Source organism: Sus scrofa, chromosome 7, assembly GCF_054392235.1.
Source record: "Sus scrofa isolate SSC_HxYL_T2T_F1_AM1 chromosome 7, Sscrofa_HxYL_maternal_Yorkshire_Landrace_v2.0, whole genome shotgun sequence".
NCBI classification, from domain to species: Eukaryota; Metazoa; Chordata; class Mammalia; order Artiodactyla; family Suidae; genus Sus; species Sus scrofa.
The window spans coordinates 29,196,927-29,219,290 of record NC_139389.1 but is presented as its reverse complement, the minus strand read 5'-3'; the positions used below and the strand labels follow the sequence as shown (position 1 = coordinate 29,219,290).

Below are 22,364 nucleotides of genomic sequence, written 5' to 3'. Positions count from 1 at the left end.
AGTTACACATACATGTATACATTCTTTTTTCTCACATTATCATGCTCCATCATAAGTGACCAGACATAGTTTCCAGTGCTACACAGCAGGATCTCATTGCTAATCCATTCCAAAGGCAATAGTCTGCATCTATTAACCCCAAGCACACCATCTATCTCACACCCTCCCCCTCCCCTTTGGCGACCACAAGTCAATTCTACATCTCCATGATTCTCTTTTCTGTGGAAAGGTTCATTTGTGCCCTATATTAGATTCCAGATATAAGTGATATCATGTGGTTTTTGTCTTTCACATTCTGACTTACTTCACTCAGTATGAGAGTCTCTAGTTTCATCCATGTTGCTGCAAAGGCATTATTTTGTTCTTTGTAATGGCTGAGTAGTATTCCATTATATATATATATATATATATATATATATATATATATATAATACCACATCTACCTAATCCAGCAATATTCTATTTTTAAGATGCTCTCGGCATATAATTTTTAGAAACATGATCCCTGATTTTTCTGACATGCTTCAGGCTGATAAACCAAAATAACTTATCCATTCTTATGGGAGGAAAAGAGTTTCCAAATACATGTATTCAAATCAAAACCGGTGACCATTTTTTAACATTAAATTGACAAGCTGTCACTAACATTAAAAAATTAGTAAACCCTTGCAGTGGATTTTTGTAGACATCTTGATCAGCTCCAACAATTCTATAGTCAAATACCTATTGCAAACCCTTCATTCCATATTGTTCATAGTTGTCTTATGTGCATAGCCAAAGCATAATTAATACAAATCATTATTTCAATGTCACAGTGTCAATTGGTATAGAAACCAAAGGGAAGCTGATTCAAACGGTAGTGTTTAGGGTCAACGCATGAATCATAAGCATGTGAGATCCTTCCTTGGACCATCATCCAGTGCGTTGGGAGGTTTAAACTTAACAAATAACTTCAGAATGTGTCCATTGGTTTGGGAATACCTGTTTGGAATTAACTTCCTAGGGCAGAGTAAATAATACCTTCAGTTTATCTAAGCCTGACAGCTGGGCAGAGAGGTACCAAGAATCTCATAAGGTATTATGGATGCCTTCCTTAGCTAACTTGATTATACTGATTAGAAGGATAGAGGTTGAGCCTATGCTCATCGTTTTATTTGTCAGCCTGGCTAGGCTATCGTACTCAGTTATTTAATCAACCGATGATCGAGATGCTACTGTGAAGATATGTTGCAGGTATGGTTAGCATCTAAAATCAACTGACTTTAAGCATATTAACCTCTGTAATAGAGACGGCCTCATCTAGTCAGTTGAAGGTCTTAAGGTCTTTCATTAAAAATTAATGAAAGAGAGTGTCAAAAATTCATGCAGTTACTCTTCCTCCAAACCCTCCTCAGAGGGACCTGTGGTGACCAGGGTGACTATGTACTGGGTAAAAGGAAATAATCAGACCTTTCACGGATTTCTGGACACTGACTCTGAGCTGACACTAATTCCAGGAGACCTCAAACTTTACTGAAGTCCACAAGTCAAGAGTACAAGCTTATGAAGGGTAGGTGATCCAAGGAGTTTTAGCTTGGGTTCATTTTACACTGGGTAGAATAGGCCCCCAAACCCATCCTGTGGTCATTTACCCAGTTTCAGAATGCATAATTGGAATAGACTCACTCAGAATACGGCAGAATATCCACATTTGTTCCCGACAAGTGGGATGAAAGCTATTAGGGTTAAAAAAAAAAAAAAAAAAAGGCCAAGTGGAAGACTTCTATGAAAATAATACACAAATACCATTTTCCTGGAGTGACTGCAGAGATTAGTGCCATTGTCAGTGACTTGAAGGACACAGAGGTAGTGATTTCCCACATCTTCCTTCAATGCACCGACTTGGCTTATACAGAAAACAGGTGGGAGGATGATCATGGATTATCACAAACTTAACCAGGTGGTGACCTCAATTGTATCTGCTGTATTAGATGTGGTTTTACTGCTTGAGCAAATTAACATACCCTCTGATAAGTAGCTATTGATTTTGCAAGTGCTTTTCCTTGATACTCGTTGTTAGAGACCACCAGAAGCAGTAATGCTTTCAATGAGCAAGGCCACCAATATAACTTCTCTGTCCTACTTCAGGGGCATATCTACTCTCTAGCCCTATGTTGCAATTTAGTCTCCAGGGACCTTGGTCACCTTTCCCTTCCATGGACATTACACTGTTCAGTCACATTGATGACATTGTGCTGACTAGACCTAGTGAACACAATGTAGCAACTACTCTGAATTTATTGGTAAGAAAGATATTGACATTCAGAAGATGGGAAATAAGTCCAACAAAGATTCAGGGAACTTCTACACTAGTGAAATTTCTAGAGGTTTAGTGCTGTACGGCATATAGAGATATTCTTTCTAAGGTTAAAGATAATTTTGTGGCATCTGGCCTCTCTCTCCACCAAAAAAGAGTCATAACGCCTAGTGGGCCTCTTCGGATTTGGGGTGGCATCATATTCTTCATCTAGGTGTGCCACCCCTTCCCATTTATGTGACTGGAAACTCTTTGTTTTGAGTGGGATACAGAACAAAAGAAGGCTCTACATCGAGTATGGGCAGCCATGCAAGCTGTTCTGCCACTTGGGCTACAGGCTGCAACAAATTCAGTGGTGCCTAAAGTGGTAGTTTTAGAGATGCTGTTTGAGACTTTCATAGACCCATATAGGTGAGTCACAAAGCAGTCCCTTAGATTGTTGGGGGGACATTTCTGTCATCCTCTGCGCACAACTTCTCTCTTTTGCAGAAACAGTTTTTGGCTTGCCCCTGGATCTTAGCAGAGACTGAACACATGCCCATGAGTCACAAATTAGCATGCGACCTGAGCTTCCAATTAGAAACTGGGTGTTATCTGATACACTACCATTCCAACACTGATTTTGATACTGGTTTTTTCCTCACACCACAAAACAATTCTCCAACATGAGGTACGTGTCCTACGATTCATCTCCATTCTGACACTATCCACCTGGAGATAGCATCACATCACACAGGGTAAGGTCTCAGTCCTACAGCACTGCCCCCTACTTCAGAGACCAATCACAAGTCCAGGTTGTTACTTGTTCTCCTTTAGACTGGAAGTTTCCAGGACCCAGCCTCTAATCTGACAAATTTGCTAGAGCAGCTCACAGAACTCAGAGCAAAATTTTACTTACTAGGTCACCAGTTCATTATAAAAGGATATAACTCAGGAACAGCCAGATGGAAGCAATGCACAGGGCAAGGTATGCGGGAAGGGGCACACCACTCTCCCCAAATCTCCGTGTGTTCACCAACCCTGACTCTCAGAGCCTAGTCCTTTTCAGGTTTAATTCAAACTCCAGCTCCTCTCCCCCGCCCCACCAGATGGCTCAAAATTTTAACCCTCTAATCACTTGCCAAATAAGAACACTTTCTTAGGTTACCTGGCTTTCTAAAAAACCTCCTTATTATCATAACAAAAGACGCCTTTATTGTTCTCATCTCTTAGGAAATTCCCAGGGTTTTAGGCACTCTAAGCCAAGAATAGAGACAAAGACCAAACATATATTTATTCTAAATCAAAACATCACACCCACCAAGCCATAAAGTTGAGCCTGTGCAGCACCACATCCAGTGGAAGGGGTATATGAGATCAGGCTTGGGCAGGCCCTGAGGATACAAATAATTTCCATAAAAAATTGGTTCTAATGCCCATGGTCCCCAGTCTTGCTATACTCTCTTATCTTTCCCAGTCTGTGCCTATGGACCCATGGTGAGTTCCCTACAACTAGCCCTCAGAGAAGGAGAAAAGTTGAGCCAGGTTTATAGATGGTTCTGTGTGACAGACAGGCACCATCCAAAAATAGATAAAAATAGATAAAATAGAGTGTATTAATTTGCAAGGGCTGATAAACCGAGTAGATTAAACAACAGAAGATTATCATCTCACAATTGCAGATGCTAGAAATCTGAAACCAAGGTATCAGCAGGGTCATACTCCCTTGAAAGCACTAAAAAATGGTCCCTTCCATGCCTCTCTCCTAACATCTGATGCTTTGCCAGCAATCTGTGTCCACATTTCACCTTTTTATGAGGACACCAGTCATGTTAGATTAGGAAACCACCCTAATCTAACATGACCCCATCCTAGCTAATTACACCTTGAATGACCCTAATTCCAAATAAGGTCACATGCTGAATACTAGAGATTAGTAATTCGGTATGTTAAATTTGAGGAGTTGGGAAGGGAGGACACAAAACACATATGATACAATATGCTGAGGATGAAAAGGAAACAGGCAATATGAATAGATTATATGATAACTATTCTGAGGATGTTGATTATGACAAGATATGGGGGTTGATAGAATATTGTATTGCTTTCGTTTTAAATGAGAAAGATTTTCAAAATTTTAAGGTACATAGGAAGAAGCTAGTACAAAGGCTGAGGAGGAATAACTGGGGGATCCCAGTACCAGAGAGGGCAGTACAGGATGGACGGAGAGAAGAAGGATCAGTATCTCAAGTAAAGGAAGAGAGATTCTTCCCTAATATAACAGTGAGGAAGGAATAACAGAGAAATACAGAATTGAATAAGTTTGTTCTATTTGTTGCTAAAAAGTTCAGATAGTTCCCTCATGATGGATTTTTCTTCGGTTTCTTCTTATTATTAAATTCAAAGAAGGAATACAGTCATAAACTGAGAATAAGGAGTCAGTAGTTGCAAGTTTAAAGAAAGAGAAATGTTTAAGAAAACTGCCTACCAAAAGTAAGGGAATGCAAATGGCTGGAGAGGATTACGGGATAGTAGTGGTGTGCACGAGTTGAAAGATTGTTAAACATATATGAAAGAAACATCTACTCATTTGGGTAGACTGTTATAGCATTTTAGGCTGCCAGTATACAAATGTATAATTAGATTAATTTGTATTTGTATTTTGCCAAGTTATTGTGGCAGAAAAACAATGACACCAGGATTTCCATTTCGTAGGAAGAGAATACTTGAAATTATTAGCCATGACACCAAGTAGGGAAAAGGGTAGGAAGTGAAGTCAGGAGTGACGAATGAATTAGGAGACATAAAGGGGCCTGATGAGACTGACACAGTGCAGGAGTAGGAGTAGCTATGTAACCAAGTACAGGACTTATACCTCCAGTTTCACTTGCATATTCAATGTGGATGTCATCTGCTGCCCAACTTAAAGGCAGAGGGCACTGGTAAGGGTAAGAATCAATCACAAGGGACAAATATCCAACACATAAATTGATTAAAGATATAAATGTTTATGTTTCACAGAAAAGAATTCTAGAATTGGGCAATAGAGGGGCTCCATGGAGTTGTCAGACTCCCAAGTTCATTTCAATTTCTCTACCATCTGCGTCATATTACATGGTCATATATGTCTTTTGAGTTCCATTAATCATGACACTTTATAGCCAGAAGAAAAGTAAAGAAGAAAAGAAAGACACAATTTTCCTTTAAGGACACATCCTTGTAATTCACCTTTTAATACAACACCATCCTTTAGTCACATGCACTAAGGGGGTGTAAGAAATCTAATACTTGTAGGAGGTTGTCATAGGAAAAGGTAATAATGAGAAGGAATATATGACAAAAACAGGAAGAACTGATATGAGGGACAATCATCAAGTCTGTGTCACAGAGCTTTATATTGACAATGAACCAGTAGGGACTAGGAAAAAATGTATTTATATCTTGCTAGGGGAGAAATGCGATCTTCTTTGGGGCAAAGTGATCATTTCACCTGGAGGGTAGACTTATGAATTACATCAGTACATTCTCCTTCAGCTGAACAGATGTTTAGGGAGCCCGAGTCAGAGGACCAAAGTCTGAAAAGTGGTCTCAGGACACCATAGAATGTGTTCTGGGGAAAGGTGAAAATGTGGGATCCATCTGTCATGTTGTAGAAAGATACATCTCCAGCCTCATAATCCAGGAATATCCCCACCTTAAGGGGTCTTTCTCTTAGAGGAAGAGAAGTTTCCGGGGAGGTGAGGGCCCAGTAGTCCCCGTCATAGAGCCTAATGGCCCAGAAACCATTCTGTGGGGACATAGTGAATACCCCCTCCCTGGTCACATTATCTCTACAAATTCCCAAGTCCCAAGATTGCATGTCCCCAACCTCCACCTCCCAGTAGGCCCTCCCTGAGTTGATGCGCAGCTGACCCAGCACACAGGGAATGGAGTTGAATCTCTGTGTGGATCTGGGAAGATCTTGACAAGTTTCTTGCCAGGTAACTCGCCTCCCTCTTTCAGACACGAGGAGGGCAGGATGGGCAGTGGCTTCATCCAGGGTCACATTTGCTGCAAAGACAAGTGGACTATCAAGTTTCTGGCAATGGTCGTAGGCATGGGCCAGAAGGCTCCCGTTCTGTCAGGACTCCTCTGGCCCTGGGTAGATCCAGCTCACTTTTACCCAGCAATCCTCCAGCCACTCCACAAAAAGCAAGTTCCCTGCTGGATCTTGATAGACTCACCAGCTTCGATTTCCTCGTTCCTCTAATATATAAAGAAAAAATAATCATGAGATCTCACCATCTGAAAAATAAATCTGCCTGTCTGTCCAGAATACCATGAATATAATAAATTTCCTAAGATTATGTCAAGCATAAGAGCAACCAAGGAATATACTCTTTCATAACTTGAACTTCTTCTTTTCACAATCTATTAAATTGTGTCTGACTTGAGACCTGACCCATCTTCTGTGTCTTCTAAGTCAACGTTCCTATAGGATAAATATCTATAAACTATTTAGGGTGTCTCCAAGAAAATAGGGAACATGGTGTATCTGACCAAAGAAAGTATTTTTCATGTTAGTGTCCTCAGATTTCAGCCCATGAATACCAGTGTACATATGCTCAAAACACAATGTTGCAGTTTAAAATGGCTACAATTTAATGTTTCAAACACATTATTATCTGTTAAAATATTGGGTAATCTAGGGGGTGCTTTGAGTTTCTTTGATTTTCAGTATTTGTTGTACACACATAGATATTTATTTAAAATATCTTTGTGGAGACAGAATTAAGATGGCAGAATAGAAGGACTGGAGCTCAACTTCTCTCCTAAAAACAACAAAATTCACAACTAAAGTCTGAGCACACTTCACCAAAATGGACCGGAAACCTTAAAAAATATACCCTACTCCAGAAGAAAAAGAGGAGGACAAATCAAGAGGTAGGAGGGTCTATTTCATGATATAAACAACTCCATACCTCCTGGATGGGAAGCTCCATAGACTGGAAACTAACTGGTTCACAGAGACTCACCTACAAGAGTGAGAGTTCTGAGCCACACATCAAACTCTCACGTGTGGGGATCTAGCACAGGGAGAAAGAGCCCCAGGGCATCTGGCATTGAAGGCCAGTGGGGCTTGTGTGCAAGAGCTCCACAGGACTGGGGGAAACGGAGACCCCATTCTTAAAAGGGGCACACAGACTTTCACGTGCACTGAGTCCCAGGGCAAAGCAAAGTCTCCAAGGGAATCTGGGTCAAACCTGACTGCAGTTCTTGGAGGACATCCTGAGAAAACAGGGGTGAATGTAGCTTGTTGTGAGGGAAGGACATTGGAAGCAAAGCTCTCTGGAATATTCAGCAGCAGCACCTTTCTCTGGAGGTGGCCATTATGGGAAAATCTGGCCCCACCTGTCAGCCAGCTGCTGAGAAGCCCCAGGGCAAACAACAATCCATGTGGGATCACAGCCCCACCCCTGAGTAAACAGGCTACCTAAAGACCCCTCAGGCACACAGCTGCTTCTAATCCCATCCAGAGACTAAGCCCCACCCACCAGAGGGATAGGAATCAGCTCCTCCTACCAGGGGGCAGGCATCAGCCCCTCCCATCAGGAAGCCTACACCAAGCCCCCATACTGACTTCAGCTACAGGGGGGCAGACATCAGAAGTAAGAGAGGCTACAACTCTATTATCTATAAAAAGGTCACCATACCAAAAACCTATAAGAATGAAAGACAGAGAACTATAACTCAGATGAGGGAGAAAGAAAAAACCCCAGAAAAACAGCTAAGCCATGAGGAGATTCTCAGCCTCCAGGAAAAAGACTTTAGGCTGTTGATGCTGAAGATGATGCAAGATATTGGAAATAAACTGGAGGCAAAAATGGATAACTTACAGGAAACACTGACCAAAGAGATACAAGATAAAAAACTTAAGCAAGAAGAGATGCAAAATACAATAACTGAAATAAAGGATTCATTAGAAGCCACCAACAGCAGAATACAGGAGGCAGAAGAATGAATAAGCGAGGTGGAGGACAGATTAGTGGAAATTACACAGCAGAACAGAAAAGAGAAAAAAGATTGAAAACAAATGAAGAGAGTCTCAGAGAACTCTGGAACAATGTGAAATGCACCAACATCCGTATTATAGGGGTGCCAGAAGGAGAAGAGAGAGAGAAGGAAACAGAAAAAATATTCCAAGAGATAATAGCCAAAAAATTCCCTAACATGGGGAAGGAATCACTCGCTCAAATCCAGGAAGCACAACGAGTACCATACAAAATAAACCCAAGGAGGAACACCCTGAGACATATACTAATCAAACTGACCAAAATTAAAGACAAATAGAAAATCTTGAAAGCAGCTAGGGAAAAGAAACAAATAACATACAAGGGAACCCCGATAAGGCTATCAGCAGATTTTTCAACAGAAGCTCTGCAGGCCAGAAGGGAGAGGCATGATATACTCAATGCGATGAAAGGAAAAAACCTCCAACCAAGATTACTCTACCCAGCAAGGTTCTCCTTCAGATTTGAAGAAGAAGTCAAAACCTTCTCAGATCAGCAAAAGCTGAGAGAATTCAGCAACACTAAACCAGCCTTACAACAAATACTAAAGGAACTTCTGTAGGCAGAAAAGAAGAAGAGAAGAAGGAAAGAAAAAAAGAGCAACAAAAACAAATCCAAAGCAATCAAGAAAATGGCAATAAAAACATACATATCAATAATTACCTTAAATGTGAATGGACTAAATCCCCAACCAAAAGACATAGACTGGCAGAATGGATACAAAAACAAGACCCATATATATGCTGTCTTCAAGAGACCCACTTCACTTGTAGGGACACATACAAATTGAAAGTGAGAGGATGGAAGAAAATATTTCATGCAAATGGGGATCAAAAGAAAGCTGCAGTAGCTAATACTCATATCAAACAAAATAGATTTTAAAATGAAGAATATTTTCAGGACAATGAAGGACATTACATAATGATCAAAGGATCACTCCAAGAAGGTGTTATAACAATTTTAAATATCTATGCACCCAACATACGTTCACCACAATATATAAGGCAACTGCTAACAACCTTAAAAGGAGAAATTGATAATAACACAATCATAGTGGGGGACTTTAACATACAACAATACATTCAAAGGATTGTACATCATGATCCAGTGGGATCTGTCCCAGGGATGCAAGAGTTCTTCAATATCCACAAATCCATCAATGTGATACACCACATTAACAAACTGAAGAATAAAAACCATATGATCCTCTCTATAGATGCAGAAAAAGCCTTTGACAAAATCCAACACCCATTTCTGATAAAAACCACTCAGAAAGTGGGCACAGTGGGAACCTACCTCAACATGATAAAGGCCATATATGACAAACCCACAGCGAACATCATTCTCAATGGTGAAAAGCTGAAAGAATTCCCGCTGAGATCAGGAACAAGACAAGGATGTCCGCTCTCGCCAGTACTCTTCCACATAGTTTTGGAAGTCCTAGCCACAGCAATCAGAGAAGTAAAAGAAATAAAAGGAATCCAAATTGGAAAGGAAGAAGTAAAACTATCACTATTTGCAAATGACATGATACCATACCTAGAGAATCCTAAAGAAGCTACCAGAAAACTGTTAGAGCTCATTCATGACTTTGGCAAAGTTGCAGGATACAAAATCAATACACAGAAATCGATGGCATTTCTATACACTAACAATGAAAGAAAGAGAAATTAGGGAAGCAATCCCATTTACCATCGCATCCAAAAGAATAAAATACCTAGGAGTAAACCTACCTAAAGAGACAAAAGACCTGTACTCCGAAAACTAGAAGACACTGATGAAAGAAACCAAAGATGACGCAAATAGATAGAAAGACATGCCATGCTCTTGGATTCGAAGTGTTAATATTATCAAAATGACTATACTACCCAAAGCAATCTACAGATTCAATGCAACCCCTAACCAATGACCAAGGATATTTTTCACAGAACTCGAACAAAATATTTTAAAGTTTGTTTGGAAGCACGAAAGACCCAGAATAGCCAAAGACATCCCGAAAAAGAAAAATGGAGCTGGAGGAATCAGGCTCCCTGACTTCAGACTATACTACAAAGCAACAATCCTCAAAACAGTAAGGTACCAGCCCAAAGACAGACATATACATCAGTGGAACAGGATAGAAAGCCCAGAATTCAACCCACGCACATACAGCCATCTAAGCTATGACACAGGAGGCAAGACTATACAATGCAGAAAAGACAGCCTGTTCAATAAGTGGTGCTGGGAAAACTGGACAGCCACACAGAAAAGAATGAAATTAGAACAGTCCCTAACACCATACACAAAAATAAACTCAAAATGGATTAAAGACTTAGATAGAAGACCAGACACTATAAAATTCTTAGAGGAAAACATAGGCCAAATATGCTCCAACGTAAATGACAGCAACATCTTTTCAAATCCACTTCTTAGAGTAATGACAGTAAAAACAAAAGTAAGCAAATACAACCTAATCAAACTTAAGAGTTTCTGCACAGCAAAGGAAACCCTAAACAAAACAAAAAGACAACCCACAGAATGGGAGAAAATCTTTGCAAATGAAGCGACTGACAAGGGATTCATCTCCAAAATCTGTAAACGCCTCCTACCGCTCAATACCAAAAAACAAAAAAACTAACCCCCCCATCAAATAATGGGCAGAAGAGCTAAACAGACAATTCTCCAAAGACATACAGATGGCCAAAAAACACATGAAAAGGTATTCAACATCACTCATTATTAGAGAAATGCAAATCAAAACCACAATCAGGTTATCACCTTACACCAGCTAGAATGGCCATCATCAAAAAGTCTACAAACAGGAGTTCCCGTCGTGGCACAGTGGTTAACGAATCCGACTAGGAACCATGAGGTTGCAGGTTCGATCCCTGCCCTTGCTCAGTGGGTTAACGATCCGGCGTTGCCGTGAGCTGTGGTGTAGGTCGCAGATGCGACTCGGATCCCGTGTTGCTGTGGCTCTGGCGTAGGGCGGTGGCTACAGCTCCGATTCAACCCCTAGCCTGGGAACCTCCATATGCCGCGAGAGCGGCCCAATAAATAGCAAAAAGACAAAAAAAAAAAAAAAAAAGTCTACAAACAATAAATGCTGGAGAGGGTGTGGAGAAAAATGTTGGTGGGATTTTAAATTGGTGCAACCACTGTGGAAGACAGTGTAGAGATTCCTCAGAAAAGAAAAAATAGAACTACACTTTCATCCAGCAATCCTACTCCTGGGCATCTATCCAGAGAAAACCTAGACTCTCCAAGACACATGTACTCCGATGTTCATTGCAGCACTATTTTCAATAGCCAAGACATGGAAACAACCTAAATGCCCATCGACAGAGGAATGGCTAAAGAAGATGTGGTACATATACACGATGGAATATTACTCAGACATTAAATGGAATGAAATAACAGCCTATTTTGTTGGAAATTGATCCCATATGTCCTCTTTTAAAATGTCTGACATGGGAGTTCCCGATGTGGCTCAGTGGTTAACGAATCCGACTAGGAACCATGAGGTTGCAGGTTCAATCATTGGCCTCACTCAGTGGGTTAAGGATCCGGCAGTGCCATGAGCTGTGGTGTAGGTCGCAGACACAGCTCGGATCCCCCGTTGCTGTGGCTGTGGTGTAGCCCGGCAGCTACAGCTCTGATTAGACCCCTAGCATGGGAACCTCCATATGCCACCAATGTGGCCATAAAAAAGGCAAAAAAAAAAAAAAAAGACCAAAAAATAAAAATTAAATTCTGACAATGTTTGTATTGTGAATAGTGTCCAATCATTATTCTGTGCACATACTACTAAACAGTCATTTGGGAATATATACCCTATGTGGTTTACTTTGGAAGTTTCTATTTTCCTTTTGAATTAATGAACTAAAAGTGAGGGAAGGAGAGTCTGAATTAGCACAGGGAAATAAGAAACCATAATGCTGTTAAACTTAAAGTTTACATCATTTCTTCCCTCTTCTATATGACAACTAAAGAAAAGTGTATTCTCAAAAACGTAAATTAAGGTATACCTCTTGAATTATTGTTACTTCTATATTTACACCATTTCATTACTCATGCATTCTCTGAGGGGAGCCAACATCCTCTTATGCCTAGCAGAGTCCCCTGTGCAGAAGAGATGGTCAACAAGTGTATAAAAGGATTCTCTTTCTCTTTGGGGGATTTTTTTCCCCTTCAATCAGCATCTCTAAGCATCAAGCATAATGAATGAGCAGAGAGAGAGAAAAGAAATGTTTCATTTACCAGTATCACAGGAAAACCATCTCTGGTTATCGAATGGATAACCGTTTCAAATTTTCTCTTCCTTCTGAATTCCCAGAGAACACTGTGACATTACAAGTTCTCCACAAGGAGGAGCATAAGGATGAGAAAGGACACGAAATCCTCCAGGGCATCCTTCAATCTCCCAGGCAAGCGCTGGTAGGGGATAGAACCACACTCAGTACCTACCTCATCTTAGACATGATCCTGCTAGCTACCACTCCTTCTCCTGTGGTTCCTGTTTCCCTTCACAGTCTCTCTCATGAACAAGCAATTAAAAGAAAGCAATGAAAATGATAGAGTCCAAGTTCTAGAAGAAACTTCCCTCTTCTCTGAAAGTTGTCATTGATGTTCTGATGAGTGTCATTGGACTCATTTGACTGCTCAATACAGAAAAATATAGTAGTCTCATTCTAGTATTCACTGATTACATCAGGACCTACCATGTTCTTAGAGGCATAGTTTGATAAGGAATTGACAAATTTGATCATGAAAAGAATATGACAACTCTAACTGAGAATAATTTGGACACCCCCCAAAGAAGAATAAATGGTTAAAATGATTGAAGATGTTGAGCCTGTGGAGTGGTTGAATGGTGGCTTCCCGAAAGATCGATCCATGTCTTAATCCCCAGAACCTATGAACTCAACCTTATCTGGAAAAAGAGCAATTGTAAATGTAATTAAATTAAGGATATTGAGAGAAAACCTTCCTCAATGTTCCAAGTAGGCTCTAAATTCAAAAATAAATGTCCTTATAAGAGATACATGCAGAGAAGGTGGCCTTGGGAAAATGGAAGCACAGATAGAAGTTATATAACCACAAACCAAGGAATGTCTGTGTCACCACCAGAAGCTGGAAGAAACAGAAAATACTTTCACCTAGAGGTTTCAGAGAGGGTGCACTGCTACTAAGACCTTGATTTCAGACATCTGGCTTTCGGAACTGGGAGAGAATAAATTTCTGATCTTTTAAACCACCAAGTTTTTGGTAATTTGTTAGAGTAGCCTTAAGAAAATAATACAATCTGAAAAGGAAAAACCTTTGGGCGATTAAGGTAATAATATTCAAACACCTAAAGGACTAAGCATGTGGAACAGTGGTCATCCTGAGAAGTCATCAAGCAGAATTAGGACTATTTTGTGGAGATTTCTTAAAGTCAAATTTGCAACCTGTATAAGAGAGAAATGATAACAGCTGCTGAAGATAAAAATGTCACCTGCTTCAGAGAGGTAATCCATCAAGAGCAAACGGTCACACAATGGAGATTGTTATGGGATCACAATAGCTTTGGAGATGGTATTGAGGAGATTCTGGCACTCTGAGAGGTATAAATAAGCTCCTTTTTAAGGGTTCATGTTTGCTAAGAATCGGTATCCCTTCCCTCAGATTTGAACTACTTGTCACCAAAAATCCCAGCCATAGGATTAGTTATTTATCTCAGTGAACTCTTTCTGGAGGTAGAGGGATTTCCTGATTTACAAGTAGATCCACAGATGATATTAACAGAAGATTCGTGCTAAATTTTCCAAATTTACTAGAATGTGCACTTAGGAAATGTCAGTAGCAACAACAGGAAACAACCTTGATCCAGAACCAAAAGTAAAGACAGGATCACCTCAAAAGAAGACAAATCTTTAAAGTCTACCCTATCTCCTTTGTTTGATCAATGAAAGTAAGGAAAGATTTAAAAAAGAAGCTCCACAAACCTAGCAACCAGATACTGCTTTTTGTTTGTTTGCTTTTTTAGCCTCCCAGCAGCTTTTTTAGCCTCCCAGGCCAGGGATCACATCTGAGCCAAAGTCACCACTGAAGCCACAGCAGCGGCAACACTAGATCCTTAGCCCACTGTGCCAGGCTGGGGATGGAACCTGCATCCCAATGTTCGCAAAACACTGCCCAGCCTGTTGAGCCAGAGCAGGAACTCCCAGATGTACTTTTTACTACCATTCTCCAATAAAAAGAACCATGCGGGGCTCCACGGAGAAATGGTTGATTCTAGGACTGGCTCTGAAGCATTTTGTAGTATCAGAAAGTAAAAAGGGCTAAAAAAGTTGATGAGGGCATATCAAAGAGGTGCAGAAGCCAAATGAAAGGGCTCCCAATGGCCAAAGCTGGAACAATTTAAATAACAAGATTAAATAATATTGCCTTAACCTAAAGTATAAAATAAATATGCATAAGTCCATCCATCTTGATAAAAAAACAAATGATTAAATTAATTAATCAGGAGAAAAAGAGACAAACATTTCATGTAAATGAATTCCAAGTAATATACATAGGTTGTATTACTTTGTCCTCAAGGAGGGGAAGCATAACTTTTCACTCCTTAGATGTGGGGGTTCACACATAGTGATGCTTTCCACAGTGTATGGTATGGAAATGGGAGGTGGAAAGGAATAATTGTGCAGTGGAGAAAGCTCATAAACCTTACTTCAGTGAGGTCAATGAGTCCAACATAAATCGTGTTGATAGCATATACACTTGATATGATGTGATGAAAATGGCAGTTTACCTCTGCAATCTTCCTCTTGTCTTTCCATGAGAAAAACACCAGACAACTCTCAGTTTGATGACATATAAAATTCCTGACAAGGACTCCTGAAAATTGTCAAGGTCACTTTCAAACCAAGGAAAATCCGAGAAATTGCCATAGCCAAGAGGAGAAACATCTAAACCAGCTATAATGCAAAAAATAAAAATTGTTATAAATGAAAAAAATACAAAATGTAATATGGGGTTTGTAGCAGAAAATGATAGTAAATAAAAAGTAAGGACATCTAAACAAACATGAAACTTCAGTTAACAATAATGTATCAATATCTTCTGGGGATAACCAATTATCTATTACTCAATAAGACAAAAAGACCGAAAGAGTTCAAGCTCAAGCAAGTTGTCAGAGAGAGGTAAACGGTGTAGGAATGAAGTCCATGACAGCCAGGAATTGATCTGTTTTGTTCAGCAGAGTCGGTAAAAAAAAAAAAAAAATTGTGTTATGAATATATAGAGTATATTCTCCTTGGCATGTTTAAGTCACGAATTTTCCAAATTAATAAACACTTGTTGTGTGTCACATCAAGAACGTTCTAAAATGTTTATGTTGCTTTGATGGCACAGTTGAGGCGTGGGATTCTGTGCTCCACAGAGTACTCTCTCCATTCACAAAACTGACTTATGGAGCAAGGGGATTCTGCTCTCTCACATAACATAAAATTCTTTAAGAATACCTATGGGCCCACTCTTAGGAGATTGGTTAAAACCACCATGCCCAGAGGCCAAAGGCGGAGCTACAAAGAGCATCAACATGTAATAATAACTGCGTTTATCCTTTTTGAGAAACTTTCCTTTAGCACAAGAGTGTGTGATGAGGTCCGAGTGGCAGCTGAACATAGACGACATTAATTAGGGCTCACCCCTAGCAGCAGAGAGCCCCACCCAAGGGAGTAAAAACTGAGGTCTAGGACCTGGAGGATTACAGAGCACTGGCTACTGGGAAGTCAAAAGAAAGGGACTGGGAAAGTCTGTGGGAGCAGAAATAGCAAGCTTGGGAAGGCATCCCTTCCAGGGGTAAGGGAGGGGCTTAGCTTCCTGCTCTTGGCATTTCACTCTTCTTCCTTTACAAGTTATCTCTTACATCCTCAGGGCCTTCTCTCTTCCTCCACATCTCTTATCTCTTTTCCCTGAATTCTTGAGTAAAAAGTTTAATGTTCTTTTTCAGCACTTTCTCTCCAAGTGATTTATTTCTTCTACATTCTCTTGCAGTCAGTTTTCAATGAAAGATTCTAGTTTATTTACTCCAAAGCCCTAGGAAGTGGCTGCTGCCATATCAAGTACCAGAGATGAAGACTCTCAGACCACCATTCACTATGGTCCTTTCTCCATGTTAGAGATCAGGGAACTCAACTCTCTCTGTCACCTTGTCTGGGCCTAAGGAAGGGCATATGAGGGACCTCTGGCAGGACTAATTCCCACAACTGTAGTCATCATGTGAATGGACAGGCCCCCTCAAACCAGCTGCTCCAAACTACCAGCTCACCCACACAGAAAAGTTCCTCAGTGGGTACCTCCTTATGGTAATTTTTCCTGAAAATTAAAATCTCCTTTAAAGTAGTTCAGTAAAAAGAATATTGAATTCATGTATTTATGACCTAGGCAGTGGGCTGCCTCAAATTCTGACATCAGAAATTCCCTGTATTCTATTATTTATGATTTTTATTTTTTCCCATTATAGCTGGTTTACAGTGTTCTGTCAATTTTCTACTGCACAGCATGGTGACCCAGTTACACATACATGTATACATTCTTTTTTCTCACATTATCATGCTCCATCATAAGTGACCAGACATAGTTTCCAGTGCTACACAGCAGGATCTCATTGCTAATCCATTCCAAAGGCAATAGTCTGCATCTATTAACCCCAAGCACACCATCTATCTCACACCCTCCCCCTCCCCTTTGGCGACCACAAGTCAATTCTACATCTCCATGATTCTCTTTTCTGTGGAAAGGTTCATTTGTGCCCTATATTAGATTCCAGATATAAGTGATATCATGTGGTTTTTGTCTTTCACATTCTGACTTACTTCACTCAGTATGAGAGTCTCTAGTTTCATCCATGTTGCTGCAAAGGCATTATTTTGTTCTTTGTAATGGCTGAGTAGTATTCCATTATATATATATATATATATATATATATATATATATATATAATACCACATCTACCTAATCCAGCAATATTCTATTTTTAAGATGCTCTCGGCATATAATTTTTAGAAACATGATCCCTGATTTTTCTGACATGCTTCAGGCTGATAAACCAAAATAACTTATCCATTCTTATGGGAGGAAAAGAGTTTCCAAATACATGTATTCAAATCAAAACCGGTGACCATTTTTTAACATTAAATTGACAAGCTGTCACTAACATTAAAAAATTAGTAAACCCTTGCAGTGGATTTTTGTAGACATCTTGATCAGCTCCAACAATTCTATAGTCAAATACCTATTGCAAACCCTTCATTCCATATTGTTCATAGTTGTCTTATGTGCATAGCCAAAGCATAATTAATACAAATCATTATTTCAATGTCACAGTGTCAATTGGTATAGAAACCAAAGGGAAGCTGATTCAAACGGTAGTGTTTAGGGTCAACGCATGAATCATAAGCATGTGAGATCCTTCCTTGGACCATCATCCAGTGCGTTGGGAGGTTTAAACTTAACAAATAACTTCAGAATGTGTCCATTGGTTTGGGAATACCTGTTTGGAATTAACTTCCTAGGGCAGAGTAAATAATACCTTCAGTTTATCTAAGCCTGACAGCTGGGCAGAGAGGTACCAAGAATCTCATAAGGTATTATGGATGCCTTCCTTAGCTAACTTGATTATACTGATTAGAAGGATAGAGGTTGAGCCTATGCTCATCGTTTTATTTGTCAGCCTGGCTAGGCTATCGTACTCAGTTATTTAATCAACCGATGATCGAGATGCTACTGTGAAGATATGTTGCAGGTATGGTTAGCATCTAAAATCAACTGACTTTAAGCATATTAACCTCTGTAATAGAGACGGCCTCATCTAGTCAGTTGAAGGTCTTAAGGTCTTTCATTAAAAATTAATGAAAGAGAGTGTCAAAAATTCATGCAGTTACTCTTCCTCCAAACCCTCCTCAGAGGGACCTGTGGTGACCAGGGTGACTATGTACTGGGTAAAAGGAAATAATCAGACCTTTCACGGATTTCTGGACACTGACTCTGAGCTGACACTAATTCCAGGAGACCTCAAACTTTACTGAAGTCCACAAGTCAAGAGTACAAGCTTATGAAGGGTAGGTGATCCAAGGAGTTTTAGCTTGGGTTCATTTTACACTGGGTAGAATAGGCCCCCAAACCCATCCTGTGGTCATTTACCCAGTTTCAGAATGCATAATTGGAATAGACTCACTCAGAATACGGCAGAATATCCACATTTGTTCCCGACAAGTGGGATGAAAGCTATTAGGGTTAAAAAAAAAAAAAAAAAAAGGCCAAGTGGAAGACTTCTATGAAAATAATACACAAATACCATTTTCCTGGAGTGACTGCAGAGATTAGTGCCATTGTCAGTGACTTGAAGGACACAGAGGTAGTGATTTCCCACATCTTCCTTCAATGCACCGACTTGGCTTATACAGAAAACAGGTGGGAGGATGATCATGGATTATCACAAACTTAACCAGGTGGTGACCTCAATTGTATCTGCTGTATTAGATGTGGTTTTACTGCTTGAGCAAATTAACATACCCTCTGATAAGTAGCTATTGATTTTGCAAGTGCTTTTCCTTGATACTCGTTGTTAGAGACCACCAGAAGCAGTAATGCTTTCAATGAGCAAGGCCACCAATATAACTTCTCTGTCCTACTTCAGGGGCATATCTACTCTCTAGCCCTATGTTGCAATTTAGTCTCCAGGGACCTTGGTCACCTTTCCCTTCCATGGACATTACACTGTTCAGTCACATTGATGACATTGTGCTGACTAGACCTAGTGAACACAATGTAGCAACTACTCTGAATTTATTGGTAAGAAAGATATTGACATTCAGAAGATGGGAAATAAGTCCAACAAAGATTCAGGGAACTTCTACACTAGTGAAATTTCTAGAGGTTTAGTGCTGTACGGCATATAGAGATATTCTTTCTAAGGTTAAAGATAATTTTGTGGCATCTGGCCTCTCTCTCCACCAAAAAAGAGTCATAACGCCTAGTGGGCCTCTTCGGATTTGGGGTGGCATCATATTCTTCATCTAGGTGTGCCACCCCTTCCCATTTATGTGACTGGAAACTCTTTGTTTTGAGTGGGATACAGAACAAAAGAAGGCTCTACATCGAGTATGGGCAGCCATGCAAGCTGTTCTGCCACTTGGGCTACAGGCTGCAACAAATTCAGTGGTGCCTAAAGTGGTAGTTTTAGAGATGCTGTTTGAGACTTTCATAGACCCATATAGGTGAGTCACAAAGCAGTCCCTTAGATTGTTGGGGGGACATTTCTGTCATCCTCTGCGCACAACTTCTCTCTTTTGCAGAAACAGTTTTTGGCTTGCCCCTGGATCTTAGCAGAGACTGAACACATGCCCATGAGTCACAAATTAGCATGCGACCTGAGCTTCCAATTAGAAACTGGGTGTTATCTGATACACTACCATTCCAACACTGATTTTGATACTGGTTTTTTCCTCACACCACAAAACAATTCTCCAACATGAGGTACGTGTCCTACGATTCATCTCCATTCTGACACTATCCACCTGGAGATAGCATCACATCACACAGGGTAAGGTCTCAGTCCTACAGCACTGCCCCCTACTTCAGAGACCAATCACAAGTCCAGGTTGTTACTTGTTCTCCTTTAGACTGGAAGTTTCCAGGACCCAGCCTCTAATCTGACAAATTTGCTAGAGCAGCTCACAGAACTCAGAGCAAAATTTTACTTACTAGGTCACCAGTTCATTATAAAAGGATATAACTCAGGAACAGCCAGATGGAAGCAATGCACAGGGCAAGGTATGCGGGAAGGGGCACACCACTCTCCCCAAATCTCCGTGTGTTCACCAACCCTGACTCTCAGAGCCTAGTCCTTTTCAGGTTTAATTCAAACTCCAGCTCCTCTCCCCCGCCCCACCAGATGGCTCAAAATTTTAACCCTCTAATCACTTGCCAAATAAGAACACTTTCTTAGGTTACCTGGCTTTCTAAAAAACCTCCTTATTATCATAACAAAAGACGCCTTTATTGTTCTCATCTCTTAGGAAATTCCCAGGGTTTTAGGCACTCTAAGCCAAGAATAGAGACAAAGACCAAACATATATTTATTCTAAATCAAAACATCACACCCACCAAGCCATAAAGTTGAGCCTGTGCAGCACCACATCCAGTGGAAGGGGTATATGAGATCAGGCTTGGGCAGGCCCTGAGGATACAAATAATTTCCATAAAAAATTGGTTCTAATGCCCATGGTCCCCAGTCTTGCTATACTCTCTTATCTTTCCCAGTCTGTGCCTATGGACCCATGGTGAGTTCCCTACAACTAGCCCTCAGAGAAGGAGAAAAGTTGAGCCAGGTTTATAGATGGTTCTGTGTGACAGACAGGCACCATCCAAAAATAGATAAAAATAGATAAAATAGAGTGTATTAATTTGCAAGGGCTGATAAACCGAGTAGATTAAACAACAGAAGATTATCATCTCACAATTGCAGATGCTAGAAATCTGAAACCAAGGTATCAGCAGGGTCATACTCCCTTGAAAGCACTAAAAAATGGTCCCTTCCATGCCTCTCTCCTAACATCTGATGCTTTGCCAGCAATCTGTGTCCACATTTCACCTTTTTATGAGGACACCAGTCATGTTAGATTAGGAAACCACCCTAATCTAACATGACCCCATCCTAGCTAATTACACCTTGAATGACCCTAATTCCAAATAAGGTCACATGCTGAATACTAGAGATTAGTAATTCGGTATGTTAAATTTGAGGAGTTGGGAAGGGAGGACACAAAACACATATGATACAATATGCTGAGGATGAAAAGGAAACAGGCAATATGAATAGATTATATGATAACTATTCTGAGGATGTTGATTATGACAAGATATGGGGGTTGATAGAATATTGTATTGCTTTCGTTTTAAATGAGAAAGATTTTCAAAATTTTAAGGTACATAGGAAGAAGCTAGTACAAAGGCTGAGGAGGAATAACTGGGGGATCCCAGTACCAGAGAGGGCAGTACAGGATGGACGGAGAGAAGAAGGATCAGTATCTCAAGTAAAGGAAGAGAGATTCTTCCCTAATATAACAGTGAGGAAGGAATAACAGAGAAATACAGAATTGAATAAGTTTGTTCTATTTGTTGCTAAAAAGTTCAGATAGTTCCCTCATGATGGATTTTTCTTCGGTTTCTTCTTATTATTAAATTCAAAGAAGGAATACAGTCATAAACTGAGAATAAGGAGTCAGTAGTTGCAAGTTTAAAGAAAGAGAAATGTTTAAGAAAACTGCCTACCAAAAGTAAGGGAATGCAAATGGCTGGAGAGGATTACGGGATAGTAGTGGTGTGCACGAGTTGAAAGATTGTTAAACATATATGAAAGAAACATCTACTCATTTGGGTAGACTGTTATAGCATTTTAGGCTGCCAGTATACAAATGTATAATTAGATTAATTTGTATTTGTATTTTGCCAAGTTATTGTGGCAGAAAAACAATGACACCAGGATTTCCATTTCGTAGGAAGAGAATACTTGAAATTATTAGCCATGACACCAAGTAGGGAAAAGGGTAGGAAGTGAAGTCAGGAGTGACGAATGAATTAGGAGACATAAAGGGGCCTGATGAGACTGACACAGTGCAGGAGTAGGAGTAGCTATGTAACCAAGTACAGGACTTATACCTCCAGTTTCACTTGCATATTCAATGTGGATGTCATCTGCTGCCCAACTTAAAGGCAGAGGGCACTGGTAAGGGTAAGAATCAATCACAAGGGACAAATATCCAACACATAAATTGATTAAAGATATAAATGTTTATGTTTCACAGAAAAGAATTCTAGAATTGGGCAATAGAGGGGCTCCATGGAGTTGTCAGACTCCCAAGTTCATTTCAATTTCTCTACCATCTGCGTCATATTACATGGTCATATATGTCTTTTGAGTTCCATTAATCATGACACTTTATAGCCAGAAGAAAAGTAAAGAAGAAAAGAAAGACACAATTTTCCTTTAAGGACACATCCTTGTAATTCAC

At 40.1% G+C, this 22,364-nt stretch overlaps 1 pseudogene; it reads right to left on the bottom strand.

The window, feature by feature from the left end:
* Nucleotides 1-5,657: 5,657 nt before the first annotated feature.
* LOC146401486 (butyrophilin subfamily 1 member A1 pseudogene) lies at nucleotides 5,658-15,981 on the bottom strand (annotated as a pseudogene).
* Between the last annotated feature and the right edge of the window lie 6,383 nt (nucleotides 15,982-22,364).